This window comes from Rutidosis leptorrhynchoides, chromosome 2 (assembly GCF_046630445.1).
Source record: "Rutidosis leptorrhynchoides isolate AG116_Rl617_1_P2 chromosome 2, CSIRO_AGI_Rlap_v1, whole genome shotgun sequence".
In the NCBI taxonomy this organism is placed as follows: domain Eukaryota; kingdom Viridiplantae; phylum Streptophyta; class Magnoliopsida; order Asterales; family Asteraceae; genus Rutidosis; species Rutidosis leptorrhynchoides.
This window is the reverse complement of record NC_092334.1, coordinates 592,337,245-592,355,420: the sequence shown is the minus strand read 5'-3', so window position 1 is coordinate 592,355,420 and position 18,176 is coordinate 592,337,245.

The following is an 18,176-nucleotide window of genomic DNA, read 5'->3' as shown; positions in this document are numbered from 1 at the left end:
TGTCAACCAAAAAGGTTGAGTGAAGTTCATAGGTTTAACAAAAAGTTTGTCGTTGTTTTAGACCACAAGATTTAGTTTGTAAAGTTGATCTCCCGCAGGATCAAAAAGTTATGCCAATGCGTGATATTTAGACTAAACGTTCAAGTTTGCCCCATGACAAGTTGTGTCTGTCCTTGTCGGTTTAATTTCATTATTAAGTAATACAATGACTTGGTCAAATGTATCGGGGACGTTACTCCCGATAGGCCTACCCCCAATAATTAAGCATGCCGCAGCAATTAAAAATATCACTGTAGGGACTTAGTCGGACATAGCCGGGTATAGCATAGTTTAACAGTTTGGTACTTGTGTCTAAAGTGTAAAAAGTAAAAACAGTATGTGTCTCACCCCAAGTAAAGTAAGTAAGTTTGCTAGCAATTAAAGAGGGGCTATGAATTCATCTTAGTAAGTAGAGAGAGAGTTATTCCTCGGAATAAAGAGTTGAACTAGTGAGCAGAAAAATCAACCTATTGACATTTAAGAGTAGTTAAGTGTTTTGCCCATGTTTAAGTTTAAGTATGTGTTTAAGTATAGTTTGTTTTACTAAGTTTCTATTCCTAGTAAGTTACTATTTTTATAAAGTTTCCATTTTTAGAAAGTTTCTTATTTTACTAAGTTTCTATGACTAGAGAGTTTCTACTTTTATCAGTGTTTTCCATTTTAGGATACTTGTCGTATTAGATAAGCTTCCAATCACCCCTTTCCCTTCGAATGGCTAATTTAGATCTAGGGGCTTGAGCCATAGGACCCTTTAAATCGGAAATCCAAACCCTCTTCCTAGAATCTCATAGAAATCATTCGTCAAGAAAGTTCGAAGATCTATACATCTTTAATACATATCCCAAAATGTTTTTATGTTACAATATAAGTAGTAGGTTATAGGTGCTAGTAATAGTAATAGTGTATACATGTTATTTATTTTATTTTTAATTGCATATAATTTATAACATTATTTACATGTTTCGGTAAAAATAATAACCGAAGTAAAAAGTAAAAAGTAAAAAGTAAAAAAAATAAAAAGTAAGGAAAGAATACTTACTAGTAGTAATTCTTCAAAGAGAGAATGAGAGAAATTTTGGTGCGAGTTTGAATGAGAAATGAGAGGTATTTATACTTGAAAAAATTAGGTAAAAAGAATAAAATAATTAAAATAAAAAGAAATATTTTAATTCTTAACGGGATTTTAAAATTAAAAAATATTAAATATTAGGTCATGGGATAATGCACAAAATAAAATCATAAAAGTAGTTTTTTCATTACAATTTTTAATTAAAAAGTAATTTATTTATTTATTTATTTATTTATTTTTTTTCATTTATTTTAAGGATTTTTTTTATATAAATAAACAAATTGATTTAATGCTTTTCCAAGAATATTTGTCAATAATATTTTATTTTTTATTTTTTTTATTTTTGTTTTATTTAATTAATAAATACAAATTTTGCATAAAAATAATAAATAATTCGGTATTTTGTATTTTTAATAATAATTATGATTTTAATTATTAAACTATAGTTTTAGTAAGTTTGTAAATATTATTACATTTATATTTAATTGGATTTATTATATAGTTAAATATATAATACATTAACTAAATAATAAAAGTGATACAAAGTTTATATACTTAGTTAAATTATGTCAAATTATATAAATTAATAATATATTATTTATTTAAGCGTACATTGTTGACTAAAAATTACTATTCGGTCAATATTTAATTGTATATAACAACCCTTAATACATATAGTCAGACATATAACCCTAGGGTTAATTCAGTAATTTAGAAGTCGAAAAGTGAGGGTTGTTACAGAATAGCTGTCGGAATCTGAGGAATTTGAACTAGATGCGGAATTCATCTTATACGGTTTAGATAAAGGATTTTCGATATGAAATGATTTTTAGATATCTGATGATATTCTAATTACATAGAATACCTATATATAGCACAAGGGATCCCGCAAATTACGGAAGAATTTTCAAAAGCTGTCAGGAAAAGTTTATAGCAACAGATATGCTAAGATATGAATTTTGTCTATACACTATTCATGCAATCAATGCAGTAAAACGTGTCTTGTCTAGAAATGATAAGCAGGTAATTTCCAACAAGAAATGATAAGTAAAACTTATGACATGCAGGCACAGTCGAAGTCCAGACTTACGAATGCATCCTAACATCTATCAGTTAGACACATTAATGCAAGACCTGATTCACTAGGACCAACGCTCTGATACCAACTGTGACGATCTCTCCAAATCCATATGGACGAACACGTCATTCATCTATTTCATTGTGAGGTATTTGACCTCTATATGATACGTTTTGTAAACATTGCATTTTTTTGAAAAGGCATTGTGACGACCCGGGAATTTTCGATCAAATTTAAACTTAATCCTTATATGTTTCCAAGACGATAAGCAAAATCTGTAATGTTGAGTCTCGAAAGTTTTGAAATCTATATTTATGTAATCAATTACCCTTTGACTATGCCCGACGATTCACGAACAATTGTGTGTAAATAAATATGTAAATATATATGTATAAACAAATTCTATACATAAGTAATATTTTATATATATATATATATATATATATATATATATATATAGATATATATATATATATATATATATATATATATATATATATATATATATATATATATATATATATATATATATATATATATATATATATATATATATATATATATATATATTAAGGATTCAATAAGTTATATAACAAATAGTAATATATTTGTAATATTAATGTTATTACTATTAATTTCACTATTATTATCACTATTTGTATCATTAATATTACTATATAAGGTATATATATGAAACATGACATATACAAGTATTATTATTAATATTAGTATTATTATCATTATTGATTATTGATTCTATTGTTACTATTATTATCTTTTTCATTAATATTAGATATTAAAATTGGTATAATTAATGTTACTATGGTTCTTTATATACTTAATATACAGATATATAGATATACATGAAATTTGATATATGGTATTGTATTATAAAAATTATTAATATTATTATTTTCAAAACATTAAATTTGATACATGAAAGTTATTATATTGTTATTTATTACTAATGATATTTTTTTAGCATTATTAATATTATTATTATCTTTATAAGTATCATTACCATTATCATTAAAACCATTACCTTTATAAATATTCTTAGGAAATAATACAAATTATTAATTGTATCATTAATATTATTATTATTAATATTCTTATTGATGATTATTAATAACTTAATAAAAATTATCATTTTTGGGTTATTACTAATATCGTCATATTATTATCACTATTTTTTATTTATTTATTATAAATATCATATTAATAATAGTTAATATAAATATTACTAATTAGTAATAATATTATAACTAATGTATTTATTTATTAATTATTAAAAACAATAAGTATATAAATTATATATAAAAACAAAAGGGATACGTTCCAATCCACATCCCAAACTGTGAATTTTTTTTTGTAAATGTCAGATGTGGTTATAATTCATTGTCAATCACAATTTAAAACAGAGATCTTTCGCTATATACTTTGTACTACAATTAGAGGTTGAATTAACTTGGTTAAATAAAAAAAATCGTGTAATCTGTTACACATTACTTTCATACTGTTAGTAATCTTGTTTTCTGTCTGGTTACCATTGAATTCAACCACAGATACACACAAAAGCTGTTAAAAGTCGATCTCCCTTTTATTTATTTATATTTTTACTCCTGATTTTGCTGTACCTCTTGTCGATGAAATTATTAAAGATCAATCTCATTTGTCAAATTATAAACAGTTTGAGATCTATTATTAATCTACTCCAATCACAACATATAATGTAGCCAGCAATTTAATTGAAATAAAAGAGAAGTACCAAGAACACGAGCCGTTCCTCTGTCCTTGGTATATTTTTCCAAAAAATTCGAATTCCAATCTTACTCCAAAATCCATAAATACAATTTTGTTAGGAATCATTTGAACAAACTTTCTGCAAAACACCATATTCCAATTCATTGTAACGAATTCGAATTTCACAGTCAAAGTTAATTTTCTAAAAGTCAAACTATGTGTTCATCACAAAATTCGTATTGGTTTTAGTGTTTTTGTTAAAATTAATGATCTAGAAAGTTTCAAGTAATGATTTAGAATCAATTTCATTTAGAAGTCATGATCTAAAACGTCCTAGAATTTGAGTTCTTCATGGCATCACAGGTTTGTTACGCGTCCTATTTTTTTTTATTATTATTATTTTTCCGTTAATTAAACAATTATCAATTTAGTCATTTCTGTTAAATGTCAAATTCTAATTTAAGATTAATACTTGTAATATGAATCTTGGGGTCTTTGGTCGACTGAGCTGGGGAAGGAGGTGAAGAATCAGAAATAACGGGTTAAATAGTTTAGATTAATATTCAAAACAGAAAGACGAGGTTGGATGAATGGTTTAGGGCGTTTGCGGGTAACGAGAGGTCGGAGGTTCGAGCCTCGTCTGGGGCATTTCTTTTTAGAAAAACATTTACAAGGGTATACACTTTTAATTTAACTTCCATTATTATTATTATTATTATTATTATTATTATTATTATTATTATTATTATTATTATTATTATTATTATTATTATTATTATTATTATTATTATTATTATTATTATTACTTGTATTGTTACTATGATTATTGTTATTATTATTATTATTACTACACTTATCATTATTGTTATTTTTGTTATTATCATAAAGTGTTAGAATTATTATTATTATTAGTGTTATTAAGTATTATAAATAATATTATTACTAATATCATATTTATATCTATAAGTGTTAGAAACATTATTATCATTAATATTTTTATAAGTATTGTTAATATTACTATAAATTTTATCATTTAAGTATTATTATTATCATTATAATTATGATCATTATTATTATTATTTTCATAAATATTAGTATTACTATCATTATTAGTATTATCATTATGTATTCTTATTATTAATATTATCATTATAAACAAATACAATTTCTATTACTATTATTAATATTATATTACAAAATAAATATTATGTATAAAACTATACTTATAAGTAATACTACATATAAGTATGTATTAATCATACTAACAATTTTTTTATGAATATTCATAAATAACCAATTAGGTATTTTTAAAATATATATATATATATATATATATATATATATATATATATATATATATATATATATATATATATATATATATATATACACACATATATATATATACATATATATAACTATATAAATAAAGATCATTTTCAAATGTATAAATATATACAAATTTAATATATAATATATAAAGTTGTAATCTATAAAATTGTTTGATTACGAGTATATGTTTTAATATATCTAATTAATATAGGTTCGTGAATCCGAGGCCAACCTTGCGTTGTTTAGTTGTTCAATGTCGTTATATGTATTTTTACTACAAAATGCAATACGGTGAGTTTCATTTGATTCCCTTTTACTCTTTACATTTTTGGGACTGAGAATACATGCGCTGCTTTATAACTGTTTTACAACTGCTTTATTAAATGCTTTTGAAATATATTTTGAACTGCGAATACATGAAATGCTTTTATAAATGTTTGACGAGATAGACACAAGCAAAACATTCCTCGAATGAATTATGTGGACGTGATAATTGCCACCATTGAATTATGTGGACATGATAATTGCCACCATTGAATTATGTGGACATGATAATTACCACCATTGAATTATGTGGACATGATAATTGCCACCATTGAATTATGTGGACATGATAATTGCCACAATTGAATTATGTGGACATGATAATTGCCACCAGTTGATGTGAATGTTATATATCGAGAGAATGATTTTATACACAGGTTATGTGCATGTTATTTTTGTGCACACGATATGTGTACGGTTACTAAGATTTATGAAATATGATTTCGTACATGAGAAAAGTGTACTGTATTTAAAAGATATCGCATGTACATTACAGGTGGGTATAGGATTCGGGCCCATTTGTACCATGCAGGATTTAAATCTTGTGGTCAATCAAAATGATGAATTTTATTGTTTTATGATAAACTTATGAACTCACCAACCTTTTGGTTGACACTTTAAAGCATGTTTATTCTCAGGAATGAAAGAAATCTTCCGCTGTGCATTTACTCATATTACATGGAGTCGTTCATGGCACATAGAGGTCAAAACCTCGCAATGGGACCAACTGTTGATGACTTCGTCCAGATGGATTAGGACGGGTCGTTAGAGGCATACCATAAATGAATATTTAAATCAAAGGTTTTCGACATCTGATGATTTCTATATATAGACAATCACCGTAAATAATAGTTTACAATAATACTTCTGTTGACAATGCAGTCAAAATAAGATACATAGTGATGATTTGGTGAATGCAACGTTTCCTTGAAAAATATGTCATGTAAGACTCCATGCACATAGCTTGTCTAACATATAAGCAACCAGCGGAAGACTTCTAGGGAACCTGAGAATAAACATGCTAACAAGTGTCAACACAAAGGTTGGTGAGTTCATAGTTTTAGTGTTTTGCATAATCGGTATATAAAAGTGGATCACAAGATTTCAGTTATTTCATCCAGAAACGTTTATCAATAGATTCTACATAACAGAGCACCCTGGTAACTAAACTTTAACGCTATAATGATAAATACCCCATTCGTTTTAATACACGCAAACCAACGTATCCTAAACTCAAATAACACACGTCCGTTAAAAGGCTAGCACTCTAGCTCGGACGGGGATGTCAAGCCCTATGGATCCATATACTGTTATTCGTGCCCACCAGTCCATATCCTATGTACTGGCAGTTACTAGTTACCAAAGCTAAGGGATTTTCGGTTCAAACTCAGTGTAGAATTAAGTATGTACTTATATCCATTGCGTTTAAAATAAATTGCATGTATTCTCAGCCCAAAAATATAGATTGCAAAAGCAATTGAAAAGGGAGCAATGAAACTCACCTTAGCAGCATATAAAGTCGTTCACCAAAATGTGACCGAAACTCGGATTACCAAATAACCATAGATCTCAACCTAGAGAACATATGTTGGTCAATAAATGTCTATCAAGCTAGGTCAGGTCATAGTGTATCATAATCCTAATGCTCGAGATCGACATACAAAAGTTATCCAAAGTCGTTTCAAAAAGTCAATTTTGACAATAGTTTAACAAAACGAGACGTACTTTATATAAGGATTCATTTACTCGGTTGGTAATATTCAAAAATCCAATTTATCAATCTTACAAACAAGTTGTTTAAATATTAATTGCAAATTCATAAGCAATTCCAATTAACATCAATTATAATTCAGTTGATCATATCTTTTAATCCGTTCATCGAAACTATTAGATATCTAAATGAAAAGTTATTGATTTTTCGCCAGCTTTCCAAAAACATGTATATCATATACCTTTTACCAGTAACATATGTATTTAATTCGTGATTCATTATAAACTGTTTAGCGACGAAATTTAGCATACAAGCATGTATAAATATATATACTCGAGCACTAGACATGTATACACAATTAATATATAAAAGATAAAATATGAGTGCTTACGTATCAATATTGAGATTCAATATTGTAGGAAAGTACGTAGACGTAACAGAGATGATAAACACTGGGTTTGATTCATAAATATACCCCCGAACATTACCCATAACCTCCTTGGCAATAACCCATAATTTCCTTACCTCTATCCCGCTCGAAACCCATTTTGAAAGTGACACGCTCATGTCCTCGTCGTAGCATTTTATGTACTAATACTACTAATAATAATAAGATTAATAATAATATTAATCTTAATAATAATATAAATAATAATAATAATATAAATAATATATATATATATATATATATATATATATATATATATATATATATATATATATATATATATATATATATATATATTTCATACGGAGTAATAATAAGAATATATGTGTGATAAGTGTCGAGCAAAATGCCATTTTATAGCATCAGGCCAGATTTTTTACCTCCATGCGATCGCATGGATTTCTAGGCTTGTGGCCATGCGATCGCATGGCCTCAGATTCCAGCTCACAAATTTTTGTTTTCTTGTTTGTCGACATGTTTTAATAATATAAATATAATATATTTAAATTATATAATTAATTATATATTATATTAAATTCACGTGCATAGTTGACTTGTAATTTTTGTTTCGATAAGTCGTACGTTGTCACTCGACTTATATCCCGGTTCCGATTTTTCGAACGCCCTTTCGTACGCTGAGAAAACTAGTACTTTTCATTTCGTGACTCGTACCTTTGTCAAAATATAAACTTAAATTTTCCATAACTATACCACTCAAAGTACAACTTATACACTTGAGTGTTTTGGTCATTTACTTCTATAAATCATCGTCTCGCTATCTGTTAATATATATATATAATAACAATTCGTTTTATGACCAAGTTAATATTATATTTTATCGTATTATTAAATATATATTTTCAATAAACACATTTTAAAATACATATCGCAAGTTATTCATATATCTAATTCCAACAGTTAATATTCTTTATTTTTGTATGTGTCCGAATTACGTTATTTAAACAAACATACTTAATTAACAAATTCTTATTATATCGAAACACGTTCTCGCACGTTTGAAACAAAACCAATTTAATATTATGCAGTTTAGTTCTCCATTAACTTTTATCTAACTTTCATTATCTAACACTTTACCATTTTTCGAATACCGTTAAAAAATGAATGATTTCTCAAATCAACGTGGACCTCTCAACAGAGACCCGTAATAATATCATAATCCTTAAGAGAATCAGTAAATATCTTTTACTTGAATCGTTTGTTTAACTCCGTAGTTGAATATATCAATCAGATAATCCAACCTATAAGTTTAATGCACAGTATCATTTACTTAACACTTTGTTACATTTTCAAGTTATAGTATATGTATCTATTTACATATAATTGTTCGCGAATCGTTGAGAACAATCGAAGGGTAATTGAATAGTTCAAAATTTTTGAGATTCAATTTAACAGACTTTGCTTATCGTGTCAGAAATATTAAACCATGTCGAGAATTTGGTTCAGAACAAGTCGAAATTTTCCGGGTCATCACAACAAAAAATAGGTAAAACGTAAGGAGGTGATTCTCACACACCACTTTTTGATCCATCTACACCTAATTACCTGTTATACCCTTAATTATACTTAAATTTAATAATATAAGTTCAACTTTCAAGGTTAAACTGAGGGTAATTGTGAGTTTATGAAACAAAAGTGTAGATGAATCAAAAAGTGATGTGTGAGAATTACCTCCCAAAAAGTATAAGGTAAAACTGCAAAGTAAGGAAAAAGTACATGTGACAGTCACTTTTTCTTAAACTGTGTGTTTTTTTGTCTCTAGAGTATTACTATGAGACGAAGGGAATACATTGTAACGAAATAGTAATATGTTTTCTTTGTAAATTTCGTCTTACCAAACAAGACTAACTTCTTTCACTCACTAAGAAGTGAAAACCCGTATATAGATCGTCCCGAAATTAATTATATTTTTTCTTTTTTATTTAAAATGTTAATACAATAAGTTACATAATTTAAGGTATTATTCATGATTCATCTAAATTAAAGAACATTTAAAACCTTTACATCATTTGGAATATAAATCATTCAATCTTTAACAATTATAGTTTATCAAATTCACCTTAAATCGGCAATAAAAAATAAGGGCAAATGGTCCGAAGAATAAAGTAAGTTATCTAAATTGTCAATTAAGATAAAATGACTTTTCCAGACGATCAAGATAACATTACTTTTTTGAACATCTAAAAAGTCATATTACCGTTATTGCCAATTTAAATAACTTACATTACCTTTTCGATCAATTTGCTCTCAACATTGATTATTGATAATTCAATATTAAAACTTGAGCTTCAATGCAATCGATATGCTCCATTAGTCCATTTATACGATACGCACTACTCAATCCCAGTATTTTAGTTAACGTATATTTTTTAAAGTATAAGTGAATTTCTTAACGAACACAAAATTTATCAATTTCTGGTCCATTCTAGTATCGCATGACAAAAATACGTAATATAGACAGTCACCGTATTAACATTTTTGCATGTTAAAGGTAACTAATACGACTACGAATACGAATACGATTATATGCCACTAGCTAAAGCCTAAATGGCTCGCAATAATTGTGCTATAATTATGCAATTTTTGTGACGTACGTTCAAAGCAACTAATTCAACATGATCATCACCACTATAAATAGTGGGACAATTATACACGGTGGGACTCACAGAGTAACGTATTACCTGACGCAAAACACCATCCTTCTATACATACCATGCTTTCCACTACTTTTGCAACCATTTATCACCCGTAAGTTTAATTTTCAAATTATCTTGTCGTGTTTTAAAATCCATTATCGAAATAAGATAGTGTTTCATTTGGAAAAGCCAAAAAAGTAGTTGGAGCAATTTATTCACGCCGATGCCAAACATTAGGGGTTCTATCGATGATCTTTTAATTGAATGGTTTATTACTGAAGATTAGTGATATCTGAATATCAAATGATATTGAACCATTCATCAACAATATATGTTGTACTATTGAAAGTTAAAATACTTTATTAACCATTTCGCACGTCTACTTTATTATCATCCTCTTTGTTTTTTTCTTCTTCATATATTCTCTTGTCAAATTCTAAAATCCTCTTAATTACTCATCTATAAAGTGAATTATATCACATATACTCATTTTAATCGATTAATTGAGTCATATAGTAATATATACTCACTTTCTTAGTTTTTTTTATGTTGGAGATTTTAGTAAAATCCAAAAAACATTTTGGTGGATTGAATTTATTATGTTGAAAGTTATAGCTATCTTTGACACTCTAGAACGAATTTGGAGAGTGTGGAGTATACGTCCGTCAAAGCATTAAACCTCTGATTTTGAATTCACTGTGATTTACGTTCTCTATAATAGTTAGGTTTAGTTTTATTTGTTTCTATCTCCAGTTTTTGCACTCAATTTACACATTCACTTTACATTCAAGTATTGTTATTTCATTATTCAAAGTTAATTTCCAAGTCAAGAACGATTGTAGTACTCTTTCTTCAAGTTATTTAAGATGTTTTCAGTTTACATTCCTGTTGCTCATCATTTACCTAAGGTATAATTCTCGTTTACTTATTATTGTTCTTAAATAATAATATGTTTATTTCTACTATTCTGTTATTAATATGATTAGCTAAACACTCTTAGGGTGTTGGTTTGGGTCAAAAGGACGAACTATAATTCGAATTTAATTAGTCAAGTAGGGCTGACGACCTGAGTAGCGAGGATGGCAGCCTGAGACCTTCAAAACCATAAAATGATTTTGAAAACTATCTATGGTAATTATATTTACTTTTCTGTCTGTTAACATTCCAAGCCAGCGGCTGTCAATGGCTAGCCGGCAACGGAACCAAAGCACATTAGGTATTCAAGAAAATCTGGGAAAATCTTACTTAAGCAAGCAGATGTCTATGGTCATCTTGTGGCCTTGCTTGTTCAATATATCATTCGGTTGCTGGATAATAACAACCGGAGGCCTGATCAGAACTGACGATTAAAACCTGGTTTTTGGGCATTTTGTTGAATATACTTACAGGCTTAGTTATATAGACATATTGTTCTAAGTTTGGTTCTATTGCATGTGTAGTTAATTATATAATGAAAAATATGATTAGTAGCTCGTTAGGTTTCTATAACCATTAGACCTTACATGATAACTTGCTCCACAATGAACTTAGAATCATGATATTGATACATTTGGGGTTCACCCAAATCGCTTGGTGTATTTAATATGGTGGGTTGGCCATACCAAATGATTTGGTCATGTAATATAATCATACGTTGAAACCTTGTGTTGTAGCTCATGTGATAGTGGTCTGCCTCTCTTAGCGAGAGGTCAGGAGTTCGACTCCCGTGGGGTGCAACATTGCACACAAGGTTTCCCCTTTATCCTTGAATTTCACCCAAGGGTGCTATCTACACATCGCGTTGTAGGGTCACGGGGAGGGGGTTTTACCGCCCATGCTTTCGGATTGGTCCGGGTTTCCTCGTGGGCAGCAGTTAGGGGCGGGTTATGAAAATGCGGAAGATAAATGCGTGGGTGGTTAAGTCCCCCAGGTGATCCCGTACTGATGTTAAAAAAGTATAATCATACGTTGAACTTTAGTTTCACCTAAGTGACAGTTAAGTATACTTTAAGGGTAGTAAGTGTGGTAACCGCTATCCGCGTCTAACACTTAAAGTCATTCGAGAATATATTTTAACGTATAATCCGATTACATATAAAATCTCCGACCGAACCAACATTCTTCCTTTTATCTTATTATTATCTTCAATCAATTCATTCATCATTGCTTCTATAATAACAAAACCCCCGATCATTATAACTATAAAATACAAAAATATAAGAATAACAAATTCACCAACCTTTGACTACCTCTCTTGGGATGATCAAAGGTTTGGATAAACAATTTGAAGTACGAGTAGATGGAACTCGTTATTTCGCAGGTCGTATTTGGGTTCCAAAGTTTGGTAAACTGAGAAAACTTGTATTAGATGAAGCTCATAAATCTAGATACTCGATTCATCCTGGATCTGGAAAGATGTATCACGATCTCAAGGAACACTATTAGTGGGCTAATTTGAAGGCAGAGGTGGCTACATATGTGTCTAAGTGTTTGACCTGCTCGAAAGTCAAAGCTGAACATCAGAAGCCGTCCGGACTTGTACAACAACTAAGATTCCCGAGTGGAAGTAGGAACATATTAAAATTGATTTTATTATAAAGTTACCGAAAACTGTGTGGTTATGACCCTATTTAGTTAATTGTTGATCGACTTACGAAATCTGCTCACTTCCTGACTATGAAGGAAACTGATAAAATGGAGAAGTTGGCTCGTTCGTATTTGAAGGAAATTGTGTCTAGACATGGCTGATGTCGTATTAAAAGACATGTTTTTAAGCTCGATATTTGGCCCAAAGTTAATAAATATCCAAACTTTATGGAAGAAATAGGCATTTGTTTGCTTTATTTTTTAGGTTTAGTAATTACAAGGGTAATGCAAGAAGAATCAGCGAAAATGGACTTAAAACGATGAATCTAGAGCGAAAACGATGTAATCAAGTTACGACCTCAGAAACACCCAACACAGGCTGCCACAACTAGGCAACACGGGCTGCCAATTAACCAGGACGGGCTGCCAAGAAGACCAGAGACATAGGCATCTCCCACGGCCAACATCCAACACGGGCAACCTGCCTCTCTCCACGGGCAATTGTCACTGCCTGCCCAATTTTGCACATGCACTGGCCACGACCTGCCAATGCTAGATGTCGTCTATAAAAGGGCCATTTTCATTGCATTTCAAATCATTTTCAATTTTCCATCATAGCAATAATTCAATAAATAAATTAGTAAGTAGTTAGTGAGTAGTTAGAAGTTAGTTTCATGGAAGAGTCCGAGTCCCTGCGATCTCGGACGAATATTTCTGTACGCACCACTATTCAACTTCTAATCTAAATGTTTTCTTTATTTAAACATGTCTTGATTTTATCAATGTTGGAATATGTGTTTTGATACTAATATGTGTGCGTAAATTATTCGTTTGTTGCCATGATAGAAACTTAGGTTAGCGTAATTATGTAAATATAATAAGATTACTGTCGTTGTACTGAATCTATGACCATGATAAGTTTATACATTAGAATCTTGAGGATTGACCAACTTAGGTTGTGATCGAGACTTGTCCACCTATATGAAATTAGCTACTTAATATGATTAAGACCCTCGTTTATACTGTATCTGAAGATTCTATGAACTCGATACGGCTGATGTTCCCGAGAGGTATTCAATACACATTTAGGACACAGAACCTAAGAAATGAGACATGCGGTTGGTGGGAGGAAATCTGTAAGATCCTGTTTTCCCAGATGGTTTGGACGCCGTCCAAAAGGGTGGGACGCCGTCCTGTTTTGAAGGGCTGGACACCGTCCAGATGAACTGGTGGGCCAGCTGTTTTGTTTTTAGATATTTAAAAGGTTATTTTGGTATTTTCACATGGTGGACGACTTTAAGTCCCCAAGATCAGTTTGGTGGGTGACTTAACTCCTTTTTCATCTACCATATCCTTTTCACTTCAATTCTAGAGAGAGAGAAGGTTTTAGTGTAAGAAACCTCAATCCAAAGAGGAAGAAGCTAGTTTCAGGTTTAAGCTCGAGTTTTAACGTTGTTCCCTACGTCTCTAGCTACGTTGTGATAGTGTTGGTAAGTCCTAACTCCGTGTTTTGAGTTTTAATTGATTTATGGCTAAGGTTTGTACTTTTGAGGCTTGTAAGACACATTTGGGGGTTAAATAGGTGAATTTGGGTTAAATTGGTGCATGAAAACCCCAAGGCTTGCAATCTAGGGTTTGGTCTTGAATTTGGTGTTTGAAAGTGTTAATTTTGTTGTTAAAACACTAGTACACTTGTGAATTAGTGTAAGTTTGTTAATGGGTTCAAGTTTAACCAAACTTGTGGGTCTAAGTGTTAAAATGGGTCAAATAGGTAATGGTTGACCTAATTGGGTGAGATGGGTATGAAATACCTTAAGTTGAGTTAGTTGGGGTTTGTAGACTCTAATCACTAGCTTATAGCGATTAATGATGAGTCTTGGCCTTAAATGGGCGGTTTTGTGTACATTGGTCATTTAATGCATTTGGGTCATTAAATGCTCAAGAGTTAAGTGTTGGTGGTTGGCTCCACAAGTTTGTGTATTGTATGTGTACTTAATGTATTAGGTACTTTGCTTTGAAGCATACGGAAGTGTAATCATCACCGACGTGTTAAGGTGAGTGGAATAATTATATGCGTAGGTATATAATGTATTTATTTGTGTAGCTTGAGATGTGAAGTGTCGATGTTCTAAGACACCACTTTCACGTAGTGAGTGAAGTGTCGATGTGTTAAGACACCACTTGGGGTGAAGTATCGACGTGTTAAGATACCACCCCAAGTAACATGAAGAGTGAAGTGTGGATGTGTTAAGACACCACTAGGGGTGAAGTATCGACGTGTTAAGATACCACCCCAAGTAACATGAAGAGTGAAGTGTCGACGTGTTAAGGCACCACTCAGGGTGAAGCATCGACGTGTTAAGATGCCACCCGTGGGGTTAGTGTACGACGTGTTAAGTACTCTAACTGTTGTTATGAACACCGATGGGAAATTCGAGTACCATTCCTTTGTACGATTGGTTAACCATGGTTATGTGTTGTAGTATTGCATATTACATCGTTCGTGTTATATGCTATTGTTGTGCTAGCTCGTGATTATCGTGGATTTGGCATTGTATTTGAGATGGTATGCTAATTTAGAATGCTAGCATGTATGAGGTATTTGTTGTAAGTGCTTGCAAGTAGGTGCATTATATATGTATGTGTATAATTATTGCATTCACTAAGCGTTTTGCTTACCCTCTCATTGTTTACTCTTTTTAGGCTCCGGTGTGGACAAGGGTAAGGGCGTTCGTTTGGATTAGTGGCCTCCCGCTTTGTTTTGATAGGGGACGCAATTGGAATGTTTAGCTTTTAAAGTTTGGCCAAGATGTGGGTAGTTTAACCCCAAACACCATGCTCTAGGTGTCGTTTGGAATTTAAACTCTTATGGTCAGAACTTGTATTTTTGAACGGAATTCGTAAAACGACTGATGTGGGACCGATGTTGTAAAACATGGATTTATTGTGGAAACTTCTTAGTTTTAATTATATTGACATGTTGTAAAAAGGGTTTCGTTTAAAAGTGTCGGGAAGCGGGTTTTCCTCTCACGTAAGTTGGACACGGGGATCAGAATCTGGCAGTTCATTTGGACGCCGTCCTGGTCTTCTTTGATGGACGCCGTCCAGATGTATTGTTTCAGAAAAAAATTAGCGTGTTTTTGGTATAATGAAGTCGGGTTGTTACAAGTGGTATCAGAGCATGGTCTAAAGGATTTAGGCGACTCGAGATAGGTGCCTAGACTTAGACTTTATTGTGTATGCACTTTATGCGGGACTTGTAGGAGACGGGTTGGATCGGGGATTGGTTAGTGGCTAGGATTAGGAGAACTAACCATGCGCTAATCGTTTTGTGTTGTGTTTTGCAAACATCAAGCGAGATAGACGTTGTACTAGCGAGTTAATGCGACGTGTTCGCGTAACAATGATTAGCTACCATTGTTACGGGTTCAAATCGTGTCAAACAAGTGATGTACGATGGTTGTTGAGCAAGATGGGGCGGTGAGGTGTATTTGTATTTGTATGTGTTATGTCTTTTCGTTTCATGGTTTAACCTATTTCCGTTTTATAGAATGGAGATGAGAAACGGACATGATACCAATGAAGGAGGTACGAGCGAGGACTCCGAGTTTACGGCTAAGGTTGAGGCCATTTTGAAAAGGCATCACACAGCCTTCCTTGAGGACGTTAGGAAGATGTTTCTAGACACGATTGACGAGCAAGTAGTCAATCTAGTTAAGGAGCAAGTGAAGGTTGTTCTACAAGAAGATAATGTTGGAAGGAGGGACTTCTACTATAAGAACTTCAAGGATTCTCAACCTCCCACCTTTGAAGGTGAACGAGACCCACTTAAGAGTGCCTGTTGGATCTCTGATATGGAGGGGGCTTTTCGTACTAGTGAATGCCCTCTCGATAAGAAGACGGGGTACGGGTGTAGTATGTTAAGGGGCGATGCCAAGTTGTGGTGGGACGCGAAAATCCAACTTTATGGTGAAGAGCAATGCATGGAATTCACTTGGGATGAATTCAAGGCGGAATTTTTCAAAGAGTACCGAACTTCGGCCGATCTTACTAGACTTGATGACGAGTTGCGTGCATTGAGGCAAGGGTCGATGGATTTGAACACTCTCAAATCCGTTTTCTTGTCAAAGACCCAATTTTGCCCGGAGTATGTCGGGAATGATAAAATGTTGCAGGAAGACTTCTACTGAATCTTGAACGACAACTACTAAGAGAAGATTAGTGTAACCACGGTGAAGAATTTTGATGAGTTGTTCAATATGGCCAAAGGTTTTGAGGCGCTCGTCTTGAGGAAGAGTGGTTTTACTTTTGGCAAAAGAAAATTTGAGGGTTCGAGTCCATCGAACTTTTCAAGCAAGAAGAACAAGAAGGGTTCCGAAAGTGTTGGTAGTGTGAAGAAGAGTGCTTCTGGGGGGTTTTTCTTATTCGTTCTACAATTGTGGGCAAAAGGGGCACATGGCTCGCGATTGTCCGAACCAATCCGCTACAAACAAAATCACTTATTTTAATTGTAACAAAGAAGGGCATCGAAGGACGGAATGTCCCGAGTTGCGGGGTGATCATGTTAAAAAGTTGGAGAAGGCGGCGGGTACGGCTCGGGGAAGAAATTATTTAATGACTAATGATGAGGCCAAGCAATCCAACGAAGTTGTCTCAGGTACTTTCATGGTTAACTCTAATCCGGCAAGGATACTATTCGATAGCGGTGCTAATTTATCGTTTGTATCTCCGCATTTTTTGTCTAAGCTTGATAAACCATTAGCTAAGTTAAGTCATCTGGTAGAAATTGAAATAGCGGATGGTAAGACGGTGTTAGGGGTTGATGTTTGTAACAATTGTGATATTGTGTTTGGTTCCGAAACGTTTAAAATTAATCTTATCCCGATGACTTTGGGTGAATTTGATATTGTCGTTGGTATGGATTGGCTCTATCGTTATGGGGCCGATATTGCATGCCATGAAAAATCTATTCATGTGAAGACCCCAAGTGGGGGAGAGTCATGGCGAGAGACGGAGAAGACTTGTGCCACTATGCACTTATGCACAGGCACATCGTTTTCTTGTTAATGGTGGCATGGCTTTTCTTGCTCATGTAGTTGATACTCGTGAAGAACCACCATCCATTCATGAAATTCCAGTGGTTAGTGAATTCGAAGACGTTTTTCTGGATGAATTACCGGGTGTTCCGGCGGAAAGACAAGTTGAATTTCGCA